This window comes from Rissa tridactyla, chromosome 11 (assembly GCF_028500815.1).
Source record: "Rissa tridactyla isolate bRisTri1 chromosome 11, bRisTri1.patW.cur.20221130, whole genome shotgun sequence".
Taxonomy (NCBI): domain Eukaryota; kingdom Metazoa; phylum Chordata; class Aves; order Charadriiformes; family Laridae; genus Rissa; species Rissa tridactyla.
The window spans coordinates 15,035,732-15,060,854 of NC_071476.1; the positions used below are offsets into that span (position 1 = coordinate 15,035,732).

General features: G+C 39.5%; 1 protein-coding gene across 1 annotated transcript in view; it reads left to right on the plus strand.

Annotated features, from left to right (window-relative positions):
* Positions 1–25,123, plus strand: part of TENM2 (teneurin transmembrane protein 2) — a 1,855,021-nt gene that overhangs the window by 162,236 nt on the left and 1,667,662 nt on the right. The window lies entirely within an intron of this gene.

Sequence of the window (25,123 nt, forward strand, 5' to 3'; positions counted from 1 at the left end):
GTTTTCCCGTTAGCTCTTTTAAAGCAGGAGAAATTGCTTTCATGTTGCTTTCTGCACTAAATCTAGATGATAGCTATGAAACATGATCTGCAATATTACAGATGCTCAGGGTTGCCTGTAGACCGAGTCCTACATGCATTTAATGACTCCTTCATGTTCTGTATGTAAATTTTTAAATTATTTTGACATAATTACTGTCATAAAGAAAGTTTTATTTGCAGAAATAAGGAATTCATGAATTATTTTTCAGAGAAAAATAAAGCAGTGGTTACTTAGAAATACCTGGAGCTCTGATAGTGAGCCTGCAAACAGTAACATTTTCCAGATTGTTTATCACTATCTTTTACATTAATATCATTGTGGTGATAGAACCTGAGTCTCACAATGATGTATCTATGGAAATGTATCTAAGTAATAACTTAATTTGTTCATCCTTTAGAGTCCAGTTTACCAAGAAAGCAGGATCTTTTACTGTATTCTAAATACCATCAGCCCAACCTCAATGCCACAGAAAGGAAATATTAATGTCAAATACCTGTGCTGATTTTCTCCATGATGAAACCTTTCTCTGTGTGTGTTTGTGTTTCACGTGCTATGGATGATCTCCCAAGGTCAATCCAGGGATTCCGATGCCCTGTATGCTACCTTTTTCCTTGTAGTACTCCCAAGTAGTAGAATTGCTTAATTATCCTGGATTAAGGATAGAGCATTCCAATCTGATGAAATCTTGGTCAAATGCGTAGGGTGTATATTGACATTTGCCAATTGCCACAGCAGTGAGCTCTTCATTCATTTAAAAGGTTGTTTGTTTATGCCCATCTAATAAAAGATGAAAAGCAGACTTTTTAGCTAGTGCTAGATGTCTCTTAAAAGAATTCAGAATGTTTTTGATGTTCTTGAAGTTACAAAGTTGCATTCAGCTTTGCATGAGTAAAATTCTGCCGGAATACTAGAAATGGTCAGTCTCTTCCTTTCAGTTTTAGATTCCTTCCACAGCAGGTACAATCCGCATATTTTCCTTGTTCTTATTAAAAAGCAGGAAAGGAAGATCCTGTCTCCTCAGAGGAAGGCATGTTGGCTGAGCATGGGGCAGAGTTGTTTTGTAGGGGCAGCTTTTGTTTGCTGGTTGTGGCCTTTATTCCCCTTTACTTCAGTATTTGCTCCATTTCCCTTTGCAGAATCTCTGAAGATTTCATCTGGAAACCAAACAAATATACACGCAAACCAAATTTACTTTGACAGAAAGCTGAATGGATGCAGCAGGGTCAGTGATGAAGACCTGCCTTGGTTAGAGGATGGCAGCAAGTCTTCAGACTAAATCTATGGGGTTTTGAGGCAGATTCACACACTGTAGGTGTAGCCTGAAACCCTAAGTCTGGCAGCTCACCCTTAGTGAGCCCATGTGAGCCTGCTGCCTGCAGTCCTGTGCATGGTGCCAAAGCAACTCTAAGCCTCCCTGTTCTTCATAAAGGGGAAAAATTCAGTTTACTAAGCTGCATCCCTGGCTAGCTTCTCAGATTTATATCGTTGAATAGGTCCTGAAGTTACAGCGACAAACTGTGAAGGTTTCCTTGACAAATAAAAAACCTGGCTCTCTGGTTGTTTGGGAGGTTTTTGTTTGTGTTGTTTGGGTTTTTTTTAATATTATTTTTCAATAGGACAGTGTTATTCTAAAATGTTTTTTAAGCCCATGTTTGAGGTTAGCCAAAGAGAGCTCAATATGACTTACATAATGTATGGGGCAGTGGCCTCCTGAGGGCATTGTTTCAAGCACATCATTTTTCAAGAACTCCAGAACACTACTTATTGATATTTTAGAGGTGCACAAAAGCTTGAAACTCTGACTGTTTTGTAGCTAATTTATTCCCTTGCTGCGTGCTAGCCTAGCAACCATACTGACTGAACTGGCCATATTTTTCACCATGGGTGAAGCTCAGCTTTAGGGAAGGGTTCATTCTGAATGGCCTGCTCTGAAATTCGCTGTGAAAGAAATTAAACTGCAGTTCATGGGAGCAAGCTGCCTTTCCTAAAGCCTTCGGTGGGTTTATGCTTTAACAGACCAAATAACAAATGCGCTTTTTTGGAGGCAAGGGAAAGTACAATAAGTTGAGCGGTATTTGGAGTTGCTGAACTGCTGCTTTTAAAAAAACCCATCCTTCTCAGACCCCCTGCCACATGGAACCTAAAGGCGTTTTTCTCCTTTTTAGCAAGGAGACAGAGTTATGCATTATTCAAACACTGGGGCTTTGGTAGAAAACTGAGAAACCTCATGAACACCTTTTGGTTAGGTTTTTAGCAAGAATATAGGCAATCCTATCTTTACAAGACTTCTGTTACAGTTTGTCTCCTAGTTCTGAGTAATTTGGTACAATGAGTGCAATGCAGTCTTTGACCTTATCAGTGCTATTAAGATAAAAATCATTCATGCTTATTATTTTCTGAATTATTTCCTTAATGATCTCCATCTTTTCATAAATCCTGTACAAAATATTTATAAAGTACAACATTCCAGTTGCCATTTTGCCAGTAAACATAGCAGAACAATTCTTTCTAGTGTTGCAGACTAACCCTGTTGGATTACAGAGGAGGCAGACCTGCAAAAGCAATCCTGTATTATGAGGATTTGCTCTTTTTCTGGGGATCTTTATCCTTGAGAATTTTTTTTCTGCAGCGATACCACACAAGAGGAGAAATAGGCCTGAAGTTTATACATGAATTTGCAATGTCAGATATTAAATAACATCTAGTTTTCAGGGTACTGTTCAGGTTCATTCAAACACAAGGAAGGGTGCCTGTGTTTTCTTCCATACCGAGACATCTCCCTACACATGTTCAGTGCTGTTCTTCTGACTGATTTTGGACAGTGCCGTTAATTCACAGATCTCCATGAATGTTAAAGAGAAAAATGCGTATTGTTACCCATTTTAAAAGATGATGGGAAGATAAGGTAGTGAAAAGCCAATGTAAGAAAACAAGAATATCATACACCCTCGAATTATGTAGTCCGCCTTGCTGCTGCTGTTGGTCCAGTAGTGCGCGCCAGTCGGAGTGGCAGGGCAATGACAGCATTAGTTTCACTTTTGCCTGTTTTAGCAATTGTTTCAAGAACTTAGTAAGACACAGATTTAATTATGGTTTGGGGTCTTATGCTCCTTGATTGACTTACTTTCTCCTAATATGTCTAAATAGGTTTTGAACATGTATATAATTTTTACTTCACAATATCCTGTGATTCTGAATTCCACAACTTAACTATTGGTTTTGTGTAAAAAAAAAACCAAAACAAACAACAAAAAAAACCCCAGACCATCCTTTTTCTTTTTAAAGTTGTTGCCTGAAAAGTTCATGTGGGCCACCACATGGTTCTTTTTTATGGGAAAACTGTGAGTAATCACTATTCACACCATTCTCATTATATACCTCTCTTGAGAGCTGTCTTCCCTTTCAGTGGGTCTTTTCCAAAGTGATGCATATTACTTAATTTAGTCTTTCCTTGTATGAAATATATTCTGTTTTCCAGTGATTTTCACGAATCATCTCTGTGCTAGAGAGTTTTCTGTCAGTACTGGTGCTCTTTTAGGTTTTTTCAAGAGAGTTCTACTGTATCATTCTGAATTAGGTGAGTGGAAGTTCTGTTGATTGAGGGGTTTTCAGAAAACTGAAAGTATTTCTTCCAGGTGAAATATTGTTAGATAGGAAAGGCTTTTTCATAAAAAATACACATAGAAATACAGTGTCTGTGAGTGGAGGCCTTCCATAAGTTTATATACATTCAACATTACCCCCTTTTGAGGTACCATCTTATCACATATCTTGGAAGTCTAGCCATTGGGACCAGTTTATATGTGGTTTCCTTGACCAGAGTAAGAGTATTTAGAGCATTATTCAGCATAAGTGTTGCTGGGGGAGAGGGTTTTCAAGAAAATGAACCTAAAAAAGCAGCAGTACTAACATAAATTTTAATGAAAAAGATAGGAATTTTAGGTTACATTTTTTGCCAGAGGACTGGTATCTCGTTTCTGACATGAGCACCAGGGAACACCATTTGTTTTCATTCTCCTGTGCCAATCAGAATTTACTGCAACTGTTACAAAAGGTACTCACACTCTTCTTTGTCAATTTATTACTCCTCTTGACGTTTTATCAGTATTTTTGTTTTTCACTAAAAAGATAATTCTCAGGAAGAAAAAGAAATTTCCAAAGCAATCCATTTCTGCTATAGATATATCCTGCTTAATGGTTTTGTAGCAGTTGAATTTATTTATTGCATGTCTTCCACAGCTCTGTGCCTAAGCAAGGTGAAATGTGAAGATGTTGCTAATATGGGAATGCTGTTGCTATTTCTTATTATCAGCATATATTACTTTTATTTTAGAGCTTTAGAACACTTCTGTGTGTCTTTGTCATTTTTTACATTTTTTTAATCATGCGGAGAACATTGCTTAATTACTTTAACTGTAACAAGTGAAACAGAAACACAGCCAGAAGCAGCTGTAGCAGTCACCCCTGTTTTCTCCATCACTGTCCCAGCAGCTGGGCTGCATTAGGGGTAGTCCACTAACGCTGCTGAAGTACCTTTCTGTAACATAGTTTCTGGAAAAAAAAAAACACAGGAAGAAGAGTCATAAGAAATACTGATAATAATAATAATTTTGTTATTAGCAGTTAGTTGAGCTAGATCAGTCCAAAGGAGTGGGAAGAGTTTTCAAGGGTAGATAAATGCCAGTGGAGTCAGGTAGCAGTTAGGCTTTGTTTCCTTTTTATTTAATACTCTGCAGGACAGGATTTTTTCCAATTCTGTTTTACATCTCTGCATGGTTACCTCTGTATATTCTCACATACGTTGCAGAGCTGTGGGGGTTTATGTCTCAAGGACTTGAGATTATCTCTAACTTCACATTATTACATCCCATCCTGATTCATTTCAGGACACACTTATTGTTTCCCAGTGAAAGCTGGTTCCTTACTAATCATCATGCTCACACTCTAGATACAGTGTCTTCCTCTGATAAAACAATGTAATTCAGGGGAAGATGGAATGGTAATTACAATCAGAGTTCAAGCTGGCAGGAGATGGAGCAAAAATTAAAAGTGCTAAATCTGTAGCGTTTTGATTATGTGAAAAGTCCCCAAATTTTGCAGCAGAGCTGCATTTAAATATGTAGTGAAGTGGCTTCTTGTAAATCAAGTCATAATTGTTCAGCTCTAGGTTGCAGGAGCTGATTTCAATTTTCTACTTCTCTACAGAATTCTCAGCTTTGATTAAGAGCAGAGGTATGAACAATGGGCTTCCCCCCATTAAGTACACAGTCAGGAGAAAAAAGAAGCAACAAAATATTCAAAGTTGCAAGATAAGTAGAATCATGGAATCATAGAATGGTTTGGGTTGGAAGGGACCTTAAAGATCATCTAGTTGCAACTCCCCTGCCATGGGCAGGGACACCTCCCACTAGACCAGGCTGCGCAAAGCCTCATACAGTGTTTCTTTTAAAATTGAGATGAAATTCTAGTCCTATACCTGTACAGTCTCACTTATAAAGTGTGAAATGAGAAGGATAATGACTCTCTGTAATACTGATGTCCATCTCAGTTATGTCTATAGTGTTCAGTAACATTACAGTAGCCACTATAGGGCATTTGAAAATTATTTATATTAAGCAACTTCAGAAGGTACTGATGCAAGGTTTGTCAGTGAAAGAGACAGATAAAAGGCATTTTACCAAGAAAACCTATTTAATGGCATGTAAAGTGTGTGTTTTGTTAGAATCTTGGCTAGTGAACTTCGCCAGGATCTTTACTCTTTTACAAATGGAAACTGGCCACTTCTGACCACAGGCAAGTATATTTTTTGTGCTGACGTGGCTGTTCAGAAACTCAAGTGATCACATTTACCTGGTCATTGTTCTGGTTCTGTACTAAGTATGGATTATGTTTTCATAGATAGCAAAAATATATCTGCATGGCTTCTACTGGTTCTATAGTTTTGGTCTTATCTACTTTGAATTTTAAAGATTTTGCCATAGAAGATTATGTCTACTTCATAGAAATTTCAGAAGGATATTATCTTTAATTTCAAAAGAGACAGTGTTACTATTATGGATAGAGAACTTGGAAAAAATCTATTTTTCTTAAATATTTGATTTTAAACATGTTTATAGACCTATGAATTTGCGTGCTTCCTGGATGATTCTTCTACAAAATATGGTGTTAAAGTAAAAAAAGTCATGTAACATTAGGATAGTGGTGTGGTGAGTTTGCTGTGCTCATTAACTTCCCAATGTAATTCAATGTAATATTAGTGATCTTTAGTTAACCACTACTTTCTAGATCGGAAAAATAAGCAATGTAGAATTTAGTAAAGTGTCTAGAGGACTGTCTTTGCAGCAGCTGGCTACACTGAATTCATTGGTAGATCATGGTTCTTCACTGAATACCTAGCAGGATTCTTCAGCTTTTACAAGATGCTATTTTAACTCTTTCATTTTCAAACACTAAATGTCAATATAGTTGCATAGAACATTAGTCCAAAAAGGTTCAGATAATATTGTCTAAAATCAGATTACAACTTTCCCAGCGGCTGCTGGGGCTTCATCTCTTCCCTCCCTAAAACCACTGGCCAATGCCAACGCTGCGCAAGTTTCTGTGAAATGTGCTGGAGTCCCAGCTGGGCGGTCGCACGCCCATGTAGTCTGTGCCAGCCCTGCCTGGAGGTGGGGCAGAGCTGCGTATAGTGGGAGACTTCAGAAATGAGGAAAGAAGGTCTTTAGGGGGAGGTGAGTTTTCCAGGTATTTCAAATTTTGATGTATATGTACTAACACAGAACAGCAGCACATCAGGAGTCTGTGTTAGAAATGCAGCGTAATTTTAGTGACAGTTTTAAGAGTATGGTAGCTATGTGAATTAAAATAACAATTGCTTCATCTAATCTCATGCATCAGCATGAAAACTGATCACCTGGAGGACTCAGGCAGAGGGGGGGGGATTGCCCTGTATGTACAGCATAACATAGTTAGCCACGTGTAACATAAGAAGCTTTTGCCTGCAGACAGAATATACTTGAATAGGTGGAACAATAGTATGGGAAATCCTATGATCCTCTGAAGTGTTCAAAATAATTGATTTCTTTTCATTTCTCTCCTTTTTTTAAACGAAGTGGAGAGCGGGGAGTTTAGCTGCTTGATTCCCATTAAAGCTAACCAAGAATGTTTCACTAATCATAACGTTACAGGGATTTGTAATTGATTTGATTGAGTTTAATTGATTTATTTCTTCTATGGGTAGGCTTTAAAAGGAGTACCTGCATATGCCTTGGAAGCAAAGAAAATAACAAGGGGCTTTGTGTAAATTGCTGGGTACTTTGCTATAAAGCTAGATATGTTTTTCTTTAAGTAAAAGGATTAACTTTTATCTCTACTAATTAAATTTTTCTTAAGATCATCTCCTAATTAAAAAATATTACGGGATTTTTGAATTTTATTTTTTATATTGTCTTAATTAAAATACAAGATACAGTAAAAATAGTAATTTCTTTAAAATCTAAGCTGTGGAAACAAACCCCTAGATGTTAAAGCCATGATTTTAAAACTTTATGTTCAAAGAACAGTTTAGTACCTTTTGAATATTTTCCCTTGTGCCTTAGGTTTAGCAAATGCCATTAACAAAATCAGTATTTAATGGCTTTAAACTCCTTTAAATGACAAGTTGTAGAAAGAGATAGTACAGTGTAATGTAAGATAACATGTAGGATAACACGTTCTTTGAAAGAGAGGGACACAAAGAAAGGAAGCAAAGAAATCTTTGTGCATAGTCCTATACACCATTTTGGCTTTGAAGCTCTCTGCATACCATATGGAATCTACAAGTGTTGAAAAAAAAATATTTACTTTATATTCTGTATCTGATTTTTAATCTTTGCCAGCTCATTTCATGCAGCAATTTATGAAAGAAGTTTAAACCCATAAACTTTTTCATTTCAATTCTTCTACCTACTCAAGTGGACTGTAGTGTGACAGTGAACAGAGAATCCTCACTGGTAAGTCTTCCCACCAAAGAGGAGCTCTCCTGGTGTGTAGGTGGCCATAGCATCTATCACCTACTGTTGCCTGCTCTCACAGCCAGCCATGCTCTGTCCTTTGGAAAGGTGGAATTATTATCCACTTGCCAGCTTCAAGCTGTGACAGTATCCAGCAGAGGAGATGGAACAAAGTAGCACCCACCTTGCTGCCTGAACTCTATACAGGCCCAGCAGTGTCCATTCTGATCGAAGATAAACATCAACCTCAGCAGGGTCGTGTCTTTAGAAACTGCGCATGCTTTTCAGATTCGTAATGCACATAAACACACAGAGAGTATTCGGGGTAACAGTATCAGATTTAAGAGGTAAGACATTTTTGGTAGAGACATCGTGTCTGTAGATTGCTTCTTTCCTTGACTAGGCTTATCCTGAATTTGCTAACCCTTTGGTGTATTTTCGTGTGAAGAGTACCGAAATGCAGAATAGAAATGTATTTCTCTCTGTAGGATACCTAGCAAGTGTAAGTGAAACATAGGTTTCTTCTACTTGCTGGTAGTATATCAAGCAGCAGTCAGCTTGGTGTCTCATGTGAGTAGGCCCTTCTTTTTGACATAATTGTACAATTCTTGTTGCTTTACATTCTAATCAATCTAAGTTGGGCAAAGCTGCAATTATAATCAGTGCTTATATTGACAGAGCAGAGTGATAATAGGGAACAGCAGATCAGTAACAAGCATGATTTGTTGTTACTTTCAAGGGCTTGCAATAAAAGAGGACTAGTCCTATAGACTAACTTATAAGCTAAACCCCAAATTTGGGAGTGTCCCAATGGAAACAGAACAAATTTTGCCACCCACGAAAGAATGTTCAAGCTGACGGGGTTAAGCAGACTGTCTTTTAAACATTCTGCTGCTCTAGATGACTTGATCTGATCCTGACAGTGTGGGCAGTTTTAACATGAGTTATGTTAAATGCTCATTTCTCAGCACTGATGAAAATTAAGAGATCAGTTCCCTTCCAGAGAACAGGGAGCGGTAACCAGATCTGCCTTGTTCCTTTGACTGTCACAACAACTGAAGTGTTGTCAGTCTCTGTCCTGTCAGCTTCCGTTCTTATGACAGAATTCATGCCCTTTTTGTTGCTTGTTAAACTACCTTTTAAAGGAGAGACAAGGTCACCCATACTCAGTAGTCTCAAGTAGAGCACCCAAAGAGGAGCACTCCCAACAAAATAAGGAAAGCTTGATTCTCGTCATGTCAAGCTGGTGGAGTATCTCATCTGCAAGCCAGTGGTGTCCCTTCTTCATTGAGTGCTGTGGCCGCTGGGTGATTATGGAAAAGGAGAACGCTGTTCCCTCTGTTTCACACAATGTTTTACAAAATGTGACACATGTTTAGTTAGGCATTGGTCTGCAGAAAAGATTGTTCTGATGCTTCTGAAGAAAGAAGTTACCTGTACACAGCTTTGATTCAGACACTCAGACTCCAGAAGAGAGTCTGAAATCAGATACAGCGTGTAAGAATATGAGAATGGTTGTCTTAGGTCCGTAAGTATAGCATAGCTTTATGTCTTTGACAGTTGTCTCTGATAGTTGCTGAGGAAAAAGATAAAAACCAGTGAAAGTGTGTATAGATAATTCACAAGGTTACTCTCACAGCTTCTATGAGTCGGTGTCTCAGTAGCTTCCAAAGCCAAGAATGACATCTGTGTATTTGATAACCTTTGATGGAATCCTCTTCCGTAGCTTTTCTGACTGTTCTTTACAGCCCATATGAACATTTGTCATCTTCTTTACTGTGTGGCAATGTGTTCTGGCTGCCACCTATGCACTGTGAGGCAAAGCGTGGACTTGGGTTTGTTCTGCATGTGCCCCTAATAGAAAAATACTATGGGGCATCACCTTGTTAGTCGGTTGTTGGGTGGTCCGTGCTCAGTGTCCAGGATTTTTGGATTGATGTTAATAATATTTCACAGAATCAAAGAATTGTAGGGTTGGAAGGGCCCTCTGGAGATCACCTAGTCCAACACCCCTGCCAGAGCAGGGTCACCTACAGCAGGTTGCACAGGAACGCATCCAGGCGGGTTTGGAATGTCTCCAGAGACGGAGACTCCACCACCTCTCTGGGCAGCCTGTGCCAGTGCTCTGCCATCCTCAAAGTAATGAGGGTTTAGATGGAACTTCTTATGTTCAAGTTTGTGCCCATTACCTCTTGTCCTGTCCCTGGGCACCACTGAAAAGTGCCTGGCCCCATCCTCCTGACACCCACCCTTTAAGTATTTATAAGCATTGATAAGATCCCCCCTCAGTCGTCTTTTTTTCCAGATGAAAGAGATGCAAATCCTTCAGCCTTCCTTCATAAGAGAGATGTTCCAATCCCCTAATCATCTTGGTAGCCCTTTGCTGCACCCTCTTCAGCAGTTCCCTGTCCTTCTTGAACCGGGGAGCCCAGAACTGGACTCGGTACTCTAGATGTGGCCTCACCAGGGCAGTGTAGAGGGGGAGGATGGGGTCCCTCGACCTGCTGGCCACACTCTTCTTGATGCACCCCAGGATGCCATCGGCCTTCTTGGCCACGAGGGCACATGGCTGGCTCATGGTCGTCCTGTTGTCCACCAGGGCTCCCAGGTCTCTTTCCACAGAGCTGCTCTCCAGGAGGTCAGCCCCCAACCTGTCCTGCTGCATGGGGTTATTCCTCCCCAGGTGCAGCACCCTACACTTGCCCTTACTGAATTTCATAAAGTTCCTCTCCGCCCAACTCTCCAGCCTGTCCAGGCCTCTCTGTATGGCGGCACAGCCTTCTGGTGTGTCAGCCACCCCTCCCAGCTTTGTGTCGTCAGCAAACTTGCTGAGAGTGCACGCTCTCCCTTCATCCAGGTCATTGATGAATATATTGAAGAGGCATGCACTGAGTACTGACCCCTGGGGAACACCACTCGTCACTGACCTCCAACTAGACTCTGTGCCCCTAAGCGTGACCCTCTGAGCTCTGTCTTTCCACCAGTTTTCTATCCACACAGCTGTCCATTCATCTAACCCACAATTCCTAAGCTTCCCTATGAGGATGCTGTGGGAGACCATGTCAAACGCCTTGCTGAAATCAAGGTAGACAGCATCTACCGTCCTCCCTTCATCTATCCATCCAGTCATGCCATCACTATCAGATTAGTCAGACATGACTATCAGATGGCTATCAGGTTGGTCAGACATGATTTCCCCTTGGTGAATCCATGTCGAGTACTTCTGATAGCTTTCTTTTCCTTCACATGCCTTGAGGTGACACCCAGAATGAGCTCTTCCATCATCTTTCCAAGGATGGAGGTGATGCTGACCGGCCTGTAGTTCCCCAGCTCCTCCTTCTTGCCCTTTTTGAAGACTGGAGTGATGTTGGCTTTCCTCCAGTCCTCAGGCACCTCGTCTCTTCTCCAGGACCTTTCAAAGATGATGGAGAGTGGCCCGGCAATGACTTCTGCCAGCTCCCTCAGCACTCTTCGGTGCATCCCATCGGGACCCGTGGACTTGTGGATGTCTAATTGACCTAATTGATCTCTCACTTGGTCCTCATCAACCAAGGGGAAGTCTTCCTCTTTCCCTGCTAACTTCCTCCAAAGTCTGCGACTCCTGAGGGCTGGGCCGAGCAGTAAAGACCGAAGCAAAGGCGGCATTCAGTAACTCTCCCTTCTCTGCATCCTCCGTCACCATGGCTCCTGTCTCATTCAGCAGCGGGCCCACAACTTCTCTGGTTTTCCTTTTGCCTCCAACATACTTGAAGAAGCCCTTCCTGTTAAGTTTGGCATCCCTTGCCAGGTTTAATTCCAAGGAAGCCTTGGCTTTCCTTGTTTCATCCCTGCACGCTTTGGCGGCATTCTTGTAATCCTCCCAAGCAGTCCCTTCTTCCACTTACTGTAAACTACCTTCTTCCACTTGAGCTTTTTCAGAAGCTCCCTGCTCAACCATGCAGATCTCCTGCATCCCTTGTGTGATTTCTTGCTTTTAGGGATGCATAGATATTTGCATCTCTATAATTAATGGTATATGGACCGTGGTGTTCTGAACCCATTAGGAGAGGATTGGCACTTCCCTTTGAGGACTTGAGACAGCTGACCTGGGGACACCATGTGGCTGCTTAGAGCTTGGTCCTAGGTGTTAGGGGTTGGGAGGGATGAAACAAAGTGGAATGGAAGCCCTCCTTTTCCACTGAGGTGGAGAAAGCACCTCCTCCTAGCAGGGTGCCTTAAAAAAAGGACGCTTTAGGGAAACGTTAATATAATGGCAGTTCCAATTCCAAGAATCAGCCTCCGAGACAGCCTGGAAGTACTGATCTCTTTGTCTAAATAAATTTTAGTTTAAACATTATCGTTGCTAAATCTAGAGGCATTCTGCTCAGTAATTCTTTAAAATGCCATGTATCTGGTGCCATATAACTGATGTATTGGGTGATATTTTTGATTCAGTAGGAGACATATTTGTATCATATGGTGGGTTTGATTTACTGTAGGAGATATCTGTTTTGATAGATGATGCATCTCATTCTGTATTGAATAAGCAGTGATTCAACAGGGATGTGTCTGATTTGGTGAATGAAATATTGTATCTGATTTTGATCAATTTTTCCTGTAATGCACACATTTATTTTAATAGTTGATGCATTTATTTTAGCATGAAGTGTATCAAATTCTTCATGTAATGTTCTTTCTTCTGTTGGTGTGATTTATGGATTTTACAAGCAATAGATATATATTTCAATTAAAAGTAAAACATTCATTACTGTCTGCCATGCATTCACAGTATTCTAGAATGTCTCAAATACTGCTCAGGGAGGCATTTGTAGTGGTCAGATGTTAAAGTAAGGCTTCTGTAAGGTGTGAGCAAAAACATTTATTTGACAAAACTAGCAGTGCGTTATTGTTATTTGAAGGTAAAATGCATTTTTGAAGACAAACAGATTCTGTTTATGACTTGCCTAACACAAAGAGCTTCTGTACGTGCCACAGATATATAAAAGTATTAATAATACATGGGTACTTCGTAATCATCATCAACCAGGGTCTTGTTCTGCATGCACGTACTCAACAAGAGTTTTCTATTGGAATAAATAGGTGCAGGACTTAGGGCCAAAGGTTTTCACTTTTCGGGTATTATTACTCTGATATTTTTTTTTGCAGTAACATTGCTCCTTTCCTGTCCAGGAATGCAGTGATTTATAGAGCTTGTGATGACCTCTAATCTGTACCTGATCAAGCAGCCGCACAATGCAATTTGGTGCATCTTTTCAATAAAGGGCAAACTAAAATAGGTTTTGGCTGGCACCAAATTACCCTTGTTTTAAGTGTTTAAATTTTACAGGACTAAAGGTCGTTTCCCTGTATGCTTCTTATTACATTTAGTACCATGCTATGAAAACAATCATATTAGGTTCAGCCCTGCCTGACCTTTGATACGTTACTACTTTTATTCAATATAAAACAATTGCTACAAGAAGAGAACTGAGATAAAAAGATGAAATTTATTAACCACCCTCAGGCTGATACAAGATTATATACAGCATAGCAAATAGAAATGGAAAGCTGGAACACGCTTGAAAGAGATAATCTGAAAGCGTAACTAATACTAAAACCTGGTGCTACCCAGCAGAGGCACTGCCGTGCCACAGCGTGAGGCTGTGAGGCTCAGCCTGCCCGTTTTCTTCCCCCTCACTCTCACAGTGGATGGAGGATTGTGCCAGGACTCTGGAGACAGGAGTACTTCTACTCGTGCTGCTTGAGAGCCATAGGTCCCCAATTTGTACAGTATGGCAGATAACGCTGAGCTCTTTTTGGACCTTCTGATGACAAGAGTCAGGTTTTACTGTTTTAGTGTAAAATAATTGTCCTAAGTAAGGGAAGTTGGAATGAAGAGATCAGTTATATTAATGTTACCTAATTCTGATAAGTATGTATATTACTTCAGTTTTTAAGGTGAGAAATATTTTACACATTAAACCTACAGTGTGAGATACTCTTTACCTCTTCAGAAGGACTGTGAGATCAGGCAGCTGCCCTCACTGTAGCTATGCCTGCCAGGATCTGTAAAATAGTGATAAAATGGCTCATCTCCTCCAGTACAGGTGTAGCTTGAGGTTGAGTCAACTCTGCCTTCTAGGAACTGTTTCTGGATTCCCCCAGGAATATTCTGCATCTAAGCCCTGCTTTCTCCTGAGAAAGCTGCCTGCTTTGGAAAAGGGAAGAACTAAATGATGTAAAACAGGCTGTGTCACTGCAGTTTGGGAAAAGTACTACTACTACTTTATTTTTGAGTATTTTTGCTTTTGTTTTATGCTTCCTTAGCACATGAACAGAATAGATGCAGGGGGCTGGAAGACATTCCTGATGCCTGTAAGCCCAGCACTGGGCTGCAGGCAGGCTGAAACCTCACTTCCATCCTCAACAAGATTTCTCCCCAGTTGGAATTTGCTCCCTATACTGGCTGGCTTGGGAAAATGTCTAGGGTCATGTTCTCCTCCAGGCTCTGGGGCCATTTTGGACAAGTACAAGTTTAAAATAGACAAAATATCATATGATGTTAAATATCTATCTATTCAGCTTTTCATCAGAAAGATGATTGACTTGATATTTAGCTTTTTGAGAAAGAAATTTTGTAGTTTTTCAGTGTTTGTGCATCCACAGCCAAGTTTCATTTCCAGCTCTCATGCAACTGTCACAGCATTCAAGCACTTCAACAGTTGTGAGTTTAGATATTTAAATGCTGCCAACCATTTAAGATTTCATATTAAATTTTATTACAAGTTCATAAAAGCTATAAGCATTAGTTTCCCTAAAAGACAAAAAAACCTCAAAACGCAAACAAGGCAAAAGCCTTTAGAAATGTCTACATACAGAGAGAGATATCCACAGATAAACAACAACAGTACAAGTTTCTAAACTTGTAAAAAGTTATCATTTCACTTTCTTCTCGAGCAGCTGGGCTATTGAATTACCTGAGTTGTGTAATGGACAATACACAGTTAGGCTGTTAGGAATTAAGTATAAAAACAAACATGTGGCCTTTTAAATTTTTTCTGACTTGTTACAGCGTGTAATGCTGCATTATGCCATATCACATTGGTATGATAGGCAAGTGAAACAAGACAGTTCATGCTAATGAACAGGAAAACACAGCAGTTTGCTGGTTACCAAATTCACTTAGAGTATTTCAGGACATTTGGAGGTATTATGGGAGAGGCAGTTATTGCTGAGAAGAGCTGAACTGTAATGAAGTTAGGGAAGTGAAAACCATATGTTTCCCTCTGTTTTTACCAAAGCATGAAATGTTCTCTTACTGTAGATCTGTATCTTCTGCCTGTTTTAAAACAAAGGATGCGTGGCAAGATCATTTGACTAGGGTACAGGAAACGGATGTAAATATTAATTGACAATACACTTAATCTCAGCGTAGTTTGTTTCAGACAGGTATCGGGCTTTATGGCCTTTATACCCAAGGTATATTTGTGTGTTGTTTATGAACATAATGAGAGAAAACTAACTGTAAATTTGTCCCGACCCTATCATAATAATAGCACTTTGGAAACCACAAAGGAAAAATAATTTTTAATAGTTCTAAAAATTTTTCTGCTCACTGTTGCCAGTGAGCTTCAGTCCATCCGTTTGGCCAAGCATACGATGTGCAATATGAGCGTCTGCTGGATATTTTACACTTTAACCTTTTGTCATTTCTAGATTGTCTCCTCTAGGTTTTCAGGTGCACCCAAATTATGTAGGCCAAGGAGTATTCACTAGTTTTCATAAAATTGATCTTTGTTGTCTCAAAGTAGAAGCTGTTTCCAAACCATTCAATATAGCAAGGACAGCTGGAAGTGCCCTAAGGTCATATCTGTCTCGGCTGTGATCTGCCTGTCACCCATCGGTTTCTTGAAGTGGAACAGTTTTCATTGTACAGTAGTTGAGCTGGTCAGTTCAGGAGAGGGAAGGCAGTCAGCACCAGACAGAAACCAATTTTTACCTCCTATTAAACTCCAAACACGAAAGGCAAGAAGTGCAGACAATCCTGTCATCTTCCTGTCTCACTGGCTTGCTACCTACCTGGCTACCTACGGGGGAGTTCAGGACTCCATTCAGGCTGTTTATTGCCCTGCTGTGCTTTTTCATTGTTGAACTTTACAAGGACCAGGAACACTGCAGAGGGTGGGTGAGGGAATTGAAGCGAAGGGAAGTTGCCAGTGACTGAAAGGAAGCAGGATGGACAGTCTTCCTCTAAAAGTATGGTGGGCACAGCGGGGTGTCTAACAGCCCTAAAAATGATGACACCAAACTCTTTTGTTCTTATGCGAGGACCCAGTAATATTGTCTGGGATTAATAAAGAAAGATACAAAAAACATTCTTTAGATCTGAATGAAAATGATCTTTCCAAATGCCTTTTCAAAATCCTGTGAAGTACTTGAGATGGGCACAATATTTTCCATAGAGTTCTGAATTGATTTTAAAATAAAAAGGTTCTGATTAACCTCATACATAGGAGGCTATAAAACATGAACAGTGTCGTTTTCACTTCTTAAAAATTATTCTGTAGGAATGTGATAGCATTTTTGGCTTATGCAGTGGATGAAAAAGACTACCCCAATTATGTTATTAAAATGTCTTTCTTTCTAAGGTCATTTAGCGTTTCTGAAATTGTTTTAAGTAGGCACCTGAGCAATACAATGACTAGCAGCCCACATTTGGGCAGTATAACATATTAGAAAGATTAAGTAAGGTTCCTTAAGATAATTGCCTCGATAATCTGAAAAATTTGCAACAAACTTTACCAGATTTCCTTTACTTCTCATTAGAATATTTTTTGTTAAATTGAAAACTGTCTACATAATTGGAAAGATCTTTCTTCCTGATTTGGCAGAAAGGTGTTACTATGTAGTCAAGGTGTCTACGTTCTTTCTGGTTATTTTCATATTGTAAAAATACGTCTTCTGGACTGCCAGGGAACGCAGTCATTCTATCACTGTTTTGTATTCTTGCTTACTAGTTAATACTTTGGACTGGCAGCATTTGAACTTGTCTTTCTTCCTTTGACCTCAGGGAGCTTCGTTTAGACCTTAAATATATTTATATTACAGCTAGGAAAAATTGGCAGCTTTTAGTAGTGCAGTTATAATCACTTGGATGAAGAGTAGCAGCTCAAGGCATATAATACCACCCGTTGTCCTCTTCCACTCCAAGGTGTGGTTGTCTGCTTCTAAATCTACGTGTTTACTTCAGATGGACTTCAGCTTCTTGAAGTTTCTTTTTACACATGTAAAAACCTGCTCTTATTACCTTATATAAAGGTCTCTCCCTGCAGTGTTATTCTTGTCATAAAGTACATACTCATTGTTAACCCCATTTCCTAAGTGAAGAAAATAAGGCTGAGAGCAGTTAAGAATATGGTTTTCAAATTCAGAAATGCACCAATTACATGTGCAGAGTTACTGTAGCTGCTCACACTTGCTATATATTCTAAAACCAAATTAGGTATATTAGATTCTGTTTCCATGTACATTTGAACATTTGACATACGTATTTGTATATTGTAAAAGCAGTTGTGCACAGCTGGGCAGAAACAGTCCCTGGTGAGTTCTACAAGGTCAGTCAGCAAATGAATATCAAACCTGAGCCTGGATACCCGGCCTCTCAGCTGCTGTATATCTTTTATTAAGTAGAAAATATACTGGTATAAGAAAGTTTCTCCAAGGTTATATTGCCTGTTGAGTTTAAACAGGTTTTCCAATCTCTCAGTGCCACTTTTCCCATTGTTCTGCTATGAAAAAGCTCACTATGAACTGTGCAGCACTGTCATTTCTAAAAGACGGGTATATATAGCAGTAGCACACATACTTTAATAATAAAAAACTTATTACTACAACAAAAATGTTGTTTCAGCTCTTTTTCTATGCAGCAGAACAGTGGCACCCAGTGGCCATTCATGCAAAAATACTAGCCAATAAAATTCTACAAACTCAAATATCGGTGCAAAGAAAAATGAAAAGAAAAAGAAATTAGCACTTGTGTGTCATTTGTTCTTGTATGCCTCTAAATACCCCTTAAAAACCTCTAAGCCTTAGACAAATTTCAAGGACCTTTCATGTTCTCTGGTGCATAAATCTGTGTTAATGCCGGAATACATACGCGTGCTTGTAGGTATGCATACAAGAATTTCATCTCGTAGTGTTACTAAAAAGAAATTAACTTCTTTTGCTTTTTTTAAAAAGAATCCTTTTGCCATTGTTTTTTTATTGCGGGGGGCAACAATATCCCTATATTTATAATTTCCCTGTAATATTTTTTATTGTTTTTATGTATGTCTTCTAAAGCTATAGTATACAAGTATTACAGAGATCCTGAGGAAAATATGAACGTTTCCCAAAAGAAAATAGGACCACATCTTTTCCCCCCATTTCAAATATATGTTGGATTTTAACATGAGTAAAGACATTTTTGCATATATTTCGTTTATCTCCAATAATCCCATTTGAAAAACTTTGCATGTTAGGTACACGTAACCAGAATGTACATGAGAGGGTTCTCCATGGACAATTTAGAAATACTTTCTTCCTAGAATGTGCAACTATAGTACACTAACCTGTAGAAAAAAAGACTTACTGATTTCATATCTTAGGCCAAATTCTTATCAGATTTTGGCTTCAGAGAATTACTGAAAACCTGTTAAAATTTCAGCCAGTCTGGTTTTGTATGAGACATCTGATTCCCCTTCATCGCTGTAGGCCGTTTCCTCATTATTACAGGGTTATGTTTGCCTTCATAAGGCTATATTGCTCTTCATATGTTTTTGTAATGCAGATGAGATTGTACAATTTCAGCGCACCTTATTGCATCAGTGCTGCAGGTTTGGACTGAAGGACTTGGTAGGTTAGTCTGAAGGGATCCCTTCTTCTTCTTGTCTCATTTCCAGAACTTACTAAAAGTATAACACTGAGGGAGTGTCCTGATCTAAGCTGTCTTTACCCTGTTTAGTTCATTTCTGACCCACCTGACTGTATTGTGCATTCCTCTGGAATAACAAGTTGCTTCATTAAGAGAAGTGCTAAGTGTTTGCAATTGCCGTACTCACCCGTTTCCTGTGAAAATGAAGGTCACTACCGTAGGTGCTGACAACTTTCAAAAATTTGAATGTGCAGGTATGTCTAGGAAGCGCTTATTTGATGGCGAAAAATGAGAGAGAGGAGCGGAAGGTTAAAGGAGATAATTAGCAAGTCATAGAACTTATTGGCTGAATGGTTTCAGATACCTTATTCGCATCCCCCTCTTTCCATTATAGCCATGAATGTTATGGATATGGAAATAGTACCAAAAGATACAGTTTTGTAATTTCCATGAAGAACTGATCTTCAGGTGAAATTCTGAATAAATGGATGGTATAGACCTGCCTGATCAGCCCTTCAGTATTGTGCTAAAATTAGCGTGGTACTTGGTGGGCTGAGCTGGGCAGGGGGACAGGCAGGGCTAGTGATTAAAGACTTGATTACTATAGGATTGGACTCTTTTCATTGTGGAGTAAGTTTTCACTCTTGTTGTCTCTCTGTCTGCAATTCCATTTTAGATCAAGGAAAAGTTTTCTATCAAAACTGGTTTAAATTTTCCTATGAAAAATCTAGGTTTTAACATTTAACATGCTCCACCAACCCCCCTGTTTTTTATCAGAAAATAGCCAAACCATCTCAACATATAATTTCTTCCAGTTCATATGAGTTTTATATGCAGTCAGTGTTAGTAAAAAGTATAAGTAACTTTCACATCTGTCTAAAGGTTTTGTGCAGTCAGTCTATTTCAGATAATGCACAGGCATGCATTTTGACCATATTTATAGTCAGAAAATCTAGTATCTATCTTTTCTGTGACCTGAACCTGAAGTACATGGTAAGTAAAACATCTAAGTTTTACAGCAGTAAAAGAATTTCATGCATTAAAGACAGAGCTCCTCTTCCTCGGTTGTAAAATATTTCTAATTTAAAGAAAGTTTAACAAGCTAAGTTCACTTCCTTGCATAGTGGAAGCAAAGTCAATTTGATGTTTGAATTGGTAATGGCTTCTTAGCTGGAAAACTCATATCTTACGTTGAATTATTCTAAATCAGACAATAAAAATGATTTGAAGGAGAACTCAGAAATAAAAAATCTAAAGGCTTTAAATAAGGCATGTTTAATGTCCCATGAGTCAACAAAATTACTTTGTGGTTTAGACTGATTTTATGTTATTAATAGGACTGTACAACAATCTCCTACAAATCCCTTATTCAATTGGTAATACCCTTTTCCTAGTGCAAACATAGAAAATATGCATATAGCAGAGGATGATAATAATTGTGAAATTAAGATCTAAAAACTTGAAAAACTCCAGGTATTCAGGATTTGATTGGAATGTTCAGCTGCTGTGTGAGTAATTGCAGTTGGACATGCCTTCTCTGTGCAGTTTGTTCTTGACTTGGAATTTTTCTTCTTCCCTGAGAACTAAAAAAGATTAAAAGTCTGAGGGGTAAAAAAGTGGAATTGTAGTGGACAGCTTGTAAAGTACAGTGTCACAAGATGGATTAAAAAGAAATGCCACTAATAATCATTTTTGCAGATGGTGAGAAAGCAAGTTTAGACTTCTACCCCTTTGTTGAAAGCAGCACTCAAGAGCAAAGATCTCAAAGCTTTCTTGAGGTTGGGCAACAAAGGATGTTGTGTTTTACTCATCTTCTTGGTAGTTTTTCTGGAGCAGTCGTTTTCTTACAGGTGCCTCATGCTCCCAGTGCACTGAATATTGAAGGCTTATGAAACGATTTCAAGGCTTTGGAGAGCAAGGTGTAGGAAATCAAAAAGTGAGGAGAGAGGTTGGCATGTTGTGGTATGCACAGCAGTGTTTGTGTATGGGGAAACCCAGGGAAGATTATGCTTGTCCTTTGAAGAAAGTTGCAGGTGACAGAAGACTTGTTTCTGCAGTAGCCGAGATCCCAGCCAGTGGCAGATGTGCAGTGTAGAGGGACAAAAGGGATGTGAATCTCTTTGCAGAGAGTAAAGAGGAGTGGAGCAAGCTCTTGAAGTGAGGACAGTTGGCTGTTGGATCTCCATAGTGAAATGAGGCTGGAAAACCTTGGGCTGAAGACTTTGGCTATAACACCTGTGAGAATGTGCTCTGGCAGTTGAGAGACCAAGAGAATCCAAGCGCAGGAAGGAGAACTGGAGATTATGTGAAGAATAAATTAGAGAATTTAATATAGAGATGTTAGAGTATAGGCAGGAGTATGAGGGGAACAGAGAGTTAAATGAAAGTGCAATAGTTGAAAGATAGATGAGATGTTTAGCACGTTGACAGAAAAGGGTAGGTATGAAGTCCCTCAAGACTCCAGGATTCGCCTCAGAAAGAGAAGATTGACAGACCTTTAAGAAAGAACCAGAAAGAAGGGCTTGAACTTGTCCTTTGTTTTCTTGGAGGCTGGCTACCTGGGAAGAGGATGGAGTTTTCAGTGTGTCTGGAGAACTGAACTAATTAATGAGGTGAGGCAAAGGTTCAAAGGTACTGAATGTACCGAGGAAGAGAGAAAGGCCTGAACTCCTGAGAAAACCTGGTCATGCCATCTATAAGGCAGAAGTTCTCTTTAGACTATTACATGACTCTGTGATGCGTTGAGAATTTTTTACAAGTACAACCGCATTTGCAAGCCTGAAAAAGAAAACATTTATGACTAATAAAAAAAGAAGGTGCAAAAAACTTACTTTTAGTATACATGCTTAAGCAAACACTGCTTGCACTGTCAGAAACCTCTGAGAAGGAGACGTGTATTTCTAAATACTCCCATCTTAGAGGTCATAACCCATCTTTTCTTTAGCAGCTCACAAATACATTGCACACCCATGTGGGAACCCTTGTAGTTGATTTAGTAGACTGAGTACCATGGGTCTTTTGTTCTCATTTTTGTAAGCTGTAAGCCTTTATCCTCCCCATCCTCCTCAAAAAACTAAAATATCAAGTGAATTCATCTATGAATCCTTTAGGCCTTTACCTCCCATGAAGTGTAACAACTAAGCAGTTAACATTTGTAAAGCGTATAATACAAATTTTAAGAGCCTTCAGAATGCATACGCAGCTCTGCTGAAGCTGTGTGCATCGAGTTGGGCATTATTTGAAATATTTTTTGTTCGGTGCTTTTTAAAGTTGGCAGCAGTACAGTGATCTTATTCAGACTGCTGGCTCCTCTCCTGTGGCAGCAAGAGAGTACGAAAAACTGGAGAGGGCAGCAGCAGCAGATTACTTCTGGAAAGTTTACGATTAAACTTAAAATCTGTGTTTAAAAGTACTGGCTTGTGTGAACAAAGTCACCAAAATGAATTGCTCTTTCTTTTTTCTTTTTCAGTTAGGCTTTTCCTTTGTTAAGAACAGGAAAAAGAACCTTGAGAACAAAGGTCCCCAGATATATTTGTTGGTTGCCACCAGGGATGATGGATCTGGGTATGGCTGACTGCAAGAAATGTCCTCAGGCTCACTCTGCAGGTTCCTATAATGCACCCTGCAGTACTACTGCAACGGGATGCCCACACTTACTGTCTACCTCCCTTCTGTCCTTAACACCCAATCCCCATCTGCAGGATGCTTCAGTGCCCAAGTCAGCCACTTAGCCAGGGCAGGGGAGAAGAAGCTGCCCCTGCCCTCTGTAAGGGGTGGGACACCTCCCCATTACACACAGAATTGGAGCAGCCCTGCACTAGAGCTGACTCCTCTCCTTTCAGGCAGGCCGTGAACTAATCTGGGTTCACAGGGAGAATCAATAGATGTCGATAGACGGGTTTTTTCTAAATCCTAAAGGTCAGCCCTAGACAGCGTGGCATGTTATCTTAAGGAAATAACAAGTGAAAAATTTTCAACTGGAGAGACAATTTACTGACTGCATGACTATCCAGGAGGTTTGGGGCTTGAATTTTCTTTTGTAATTGAAAGCTGAGAAAGATGCTTATTTACATTTCTGCAAATTAAGAAGACAGTGTCTATAAAAGGAATTGTTTTTTTTACCCCAGGTGACTCGGAAGACACAATGTCTGCGGTGACTCAGTCTCAGTGCTAAGCCTCTCTGTTGTCATTCATGGCATGTCCAATAAAAGTGATTTATTGCCTGGCTTCAAGTCAAGACACTTGATCATTATCATCATTTTTCCCCCCACATCAACCTTTTTGCATCTTGTGCAAGTCCAAGCTAATTTAGATAAGGTCATCGTCTAGGCCACTCCTTAAAACTTTTTGACATGGCTTTTCCTTTAGGTCCTTCCATCTCATTCTTGAAACATCTTTTGTAGTATCCCCAAGGCAGAGCTGAAAGAGAAGGTTAGTGGATAATTCAGTAGTTAAGCTATCCTCCAATATTTGATGTGCCTCCAAGGCATTAAATTTTCGCTTGTATGTGTTAAATTGCTGTGAGCTTTCTTCACTGGTTAATTATCTTTATGAAATATATGGGGCTTGCAGTGATGCAGAACTTTGAAAAATTCTCCTCATATTATCATTCTAAAGGTGGACAAATAGATAGTACAGATTTATCTCCATAGTCTTTGGAATATGTGTGTGTATATATATGTACATATACATATATGTATATGTGGAATAACAAAACAAATTAAAAGACTATTTAACCCTTCTTATAAATGCAACATGAACTTAAATCATCCCTTCCCCCCATTAGCTATAAATGCAGGAATCCTCTCTGAATATTTCTCCTCTTGTTTAGTGTGAAAAGCAAAGCAGGAACAAGATTTTAAAAGGATTTTTTCCCAAACTATCCCCACAGACATTCTCTGAAAAGGATAATCCATCTTAAAACAAGTTGACTTGCAAATTCGTCATGCCTCTGGCAGACCTGAAGAATGCTCCAGCAACTAAAAAGCCACCAGATATAGTTCTTTCCACCAGCAATATCCTGAGGGATATTATAGATTTGGTGGTGGGCTTTGTGGACTGTTTTGACTGGCCAGCTAAGTGCAGAGGACAGCGCAGGCAAAGTACGAGGGACAGGAACAACCGTCTGCATTTTATGGAACGATGAGGGAGGCAGGAATTGCTATGCATAATTTTTTTCCTTAAATCACAACTTGCAAGCAGGATGAGTGTTCTTTGTGCATATTCCTGTCCTGAGTGCACTGAGACATCCCAGCTTTTTTCAGTGGCTCAGCAGAGAATTATTTCTGTGTATTTATTGGGTTAAATTCTTTTAAATGTATCAGTGAAAGTCTCTAAAAAACCCTCTATTTTGCCAGACTGATTTGAAATCTTTTTGTTACAATTTTTGATGGTATCTTACAGAAAATGAAAGTATCTTATTCACACAGCCACTTAGCGTTTTCCATTCCATTATAAGAATGCTAACATTACGTATATCACCACTGTGATACAGAGTAAAATCAATATGATTTTAATTACTAGTGGCCTGTGCTTCTGTTATCTAAGACTGCCATTGCACATATGGTGGACCTGAGGCAAATTTAGGTGTCACTGAATTAAGTTTAGTTTGTGTTTGTAACAAAGGTTTTCACATCCTAGGAAAGCAAGCTGTACTGTATTCTGTAGGGCTCTTTAGAGGCTGTCGTGTAGATATATGATGCGATTGTTTGATATTTTCTTTGAAATGGATCTGCACTGAAAGACTACATTATAATGCGTATGAAGAGGGGCCAAAACAAGGGAGTATGTGCACTCCTAATTCTGGAACACACTGAGTCATGCCTGGTAGAAGTAACAACCAGCAGGCAGAGCCAGCAGCTGAGACACTTGGGACCAGCATGCCATTTCTCAGGAAGCAGGTGGCATTTTGTTTGTCTGTAACCGTTTTTATTTTCCTCTCTGCCTCAATTTCTGCAGTAGGGCTGGGCTGTGCTGCTAAGGCTGTTTAACTGAGGAGCGGGGAGCTGTGAGGGTCAGCATTGCTGACCAAAGAATTCCTAGCCTAATGTATATAAGACAAAGATGGGCCACCAATAAGGGGACACTGTATTAGGCTTTCTGCCGCTTCAACTCCACTCCTGTAAATTGCAAATCTGAACAATGGCTGAGCAGGCAAGATCATCTTTACTTCAGCTTGTTGGATGATGAGCATGGAGAT